Source organism: Fonticula alba (assembly GCF_000388065.1).
Source record: "Fonticula alba strain ATCC 38817 unplaced genomic scaffold supercont2.2, whole genome shotgun sequence".
NCBI lineage: Eukaryota > Rotosphaerida > Fonticulaceae > Fonticula > Fonticula alba.
In genome coordinates this window covers 3,232,264-3,234,644 of record NW_009242972.1, presented here as the reverse complement: position 1 = coordinate 3,234,644, position 2,381 = coordinate 3,232,264, and the positions used below count along the sequence as shown (strand labels likewise).

At 66.7% G+C, this 2,381-nt stretch overlaps 1 non-coding gene across 1 annotated transcript; it reads left to right on the top strand.

The window, feature by feature from the left end:
• Positions 1-633: 633 nt before the first annotated feature.
• H696_01672 lies at positions 634-705 on the top strand. The gene has a single exon. It is a non-coding gene; the product is annotated as a tRNA-Trp (tRNA).
• Positions 706-2,381: the final 1,676 nt, after the last annotated feature.

Here is a 2,381-nt window from a genome sequence, read left to right as displayed (position 1 = left end):
CCCCCGCGCGGGTATGCACGAGGGGCTTCGCCCCTCCTTCAGGGGTGGAATGAGCCTTGGCACGGGAGCCGGCAACCGGGGGGACAGGCCGAGAGACCGCCACGGCGCCAAGCAAGTACCCGGCATAGGCACGTGGTACGCGTGTATGTCTTCTCTCTGTGTAGGTGCTCACGTTCGCGTTCGCTTTCGCATATGTGTGTGTGTGTGTGTGTGTGCGTCAATGCACATACGCTTCAGCTTGCCCTCTAGGTCGTCTGCAAAACCCACCACGGCCGACTCCCGCACACACATACACACAGCCGGAGAACTGGGGGGGATCAGAAAATGCTCACCTCCACGAGCTTGGGCCTGGGCGGGCGAAACGGACGAACGCGCAGCCACACGAGGGCGGACCCGGGGGCGGGGGAATGTGCGCACGCGCAGGGGAGGCATCCAGGCGCTTTGCACCGTCCGGCAGGCCCCCCCCTCCCCCCCCCCCCCGCTCCTCGCCGCCCTGAAAGGCCAAAACAGTGTAGGATTCAAGTTTTAAATCTCCCCAGATGGTCCCGCTTGTCGGCGGACCGGCGTAACGGCAGATGCCAACTAAAGCGAAGGGAAGGCATCAAATTGTCATTGACGCTCCATCATGCCAACGGGGGCTTAGCTCAGTGGTAGAGCACTCGACTCCAGATCGAGCGGTCAGTGGTTCGATCCCTCTAGTCCCCATTTCTCTTTTGGCCTTCGTCGGTCGGGCATGCATTCTTCACTTTTTTTCCCATGTGCCCCCCTCATCCTCTTTTGTCTGGTGTGCCACTTTTTCGCGGGGCTGACAGCTCCCTTCTATATTCCCCCCCCCCCCCCCGGCATCCTCACCCTGTCGGCCTGACTCGGGAGGCCGAGACGCTTGGTTCACAGCAGGGGATCCGGCTCTTCGTCAGGGGCACCCAACAGCAGCGAAGCAGCGCCCTCTGCTGGGTCGGCGGCGAGCCGGGCGAGCAGCGCAAAAGCGCCCAAACCAACATCAGGGCCCGCCCGACCAGGGCCCAAGTGGGGTGGAGGGGGCGGATCCCCTCGGGGAGATGGAGGAGACCGAGGGGGCAAAAGGCAACGGAAGCGAGACGAGGCTCTTGCCGGGGATCAATCTGTTATTCCCTGGACACGGCTTTCTTGGAGCCCGCCGGAGCGCCTCCACAGGGGCAACTCCCTCCCAGCCCCCCCGCCCCCCACCGCAAAGCCATCGCCCTGGTCCCCCCCTGCCCGCAAGCGGCCCACCTCCCTCGGTTCTGGAGTGGGCCCCTCGAAAGCCCCGGACGGTCGGGTCACATGCACATTTCCGCACGCTATGCGTACAAAGACCCGGCCCTCATCGGATCCCGGGCATTTGTGCCACCCCCGGGGGATTTCCCTCCCAACTGTTCCGAGAGCCGGGTTCCCGGGCTCTCAGGGCGGGATTTGGCCCTCAACCGGCCCCGCCGGCCAGCCTGGCGCGAAAAAGGCGGATGGAACGAATCCCGGGGATGCTATTTGACATCTCGCTCACGGCCCCGGCCGGCTGGCCGGGTCCCTAGATGCTAGTGACCTGGGACTGGTCGATCACACATACCCCCCCTCCCCTTCAGGACCAGGAACCCGGGACCCGGAATCCGACTCCAATTAGCCCATCGTCGGCCGGGGCCTCCTCCGCCCGAAGGGACACCTCTCCGGCGGCAGCCGCTGTCCCGCAGTGGCTTCACCCCTCCCGCCTTTTGTCCCGTCCCCCACCCTCATCTTCCTCTCTCTCTCTTTCTCTCCCACTCGGCTTTCTTTTGCCCCCCGTCCTCTCCAGCCCCCCTCGTGCCCCTGGTAGCATTCTCCCCCCTCCCCTGCCCGATGCCGGCCATCTTTCCTCTCCCCTCCTCCTTTTGCCGCATGCGCTAGTTCTTCCGCTACCTGACGGACCTCTGCGTGTCCAGCGGGCAAGCCATTCCCAAGACGCAGAAGCTCATTTGCGAGGCGGTTCTCGGTGATGACAACGCCGACATCCTCATCCACCTGGAGCGCACGCCGCATGGCGTGGAGCTCGCCTGGACCGCGTCGCAGTTTGGCTCGTTGCCAGATGGCGGGTCGCTGGTGGCGGAGTCGCCCTCGGCGGACATGCTGCTGTCGCCACTGACAACGGCGGCCCGCGGCCCGGGCACCTCGGCCGGCACGCCGGCCGGGCACTTCACCTTCGGAAGTGCCACAGGGGCGGTGGCGGCGGCGGCGGCGGCGGCGGCGGCGGCGGTCGCTTCCGGGTCGTCCTCTTCGTTGGCCGGGCCCGGGGGCCCGGCATCCAGCAGTGCCGCAGCCGCGGCCGGTGGCTTGCTGCTCGGGTCGCTGTCGGGCATGGGGGCAGCGGCCGGGGCGGCCGGGGCGGGCCCGGC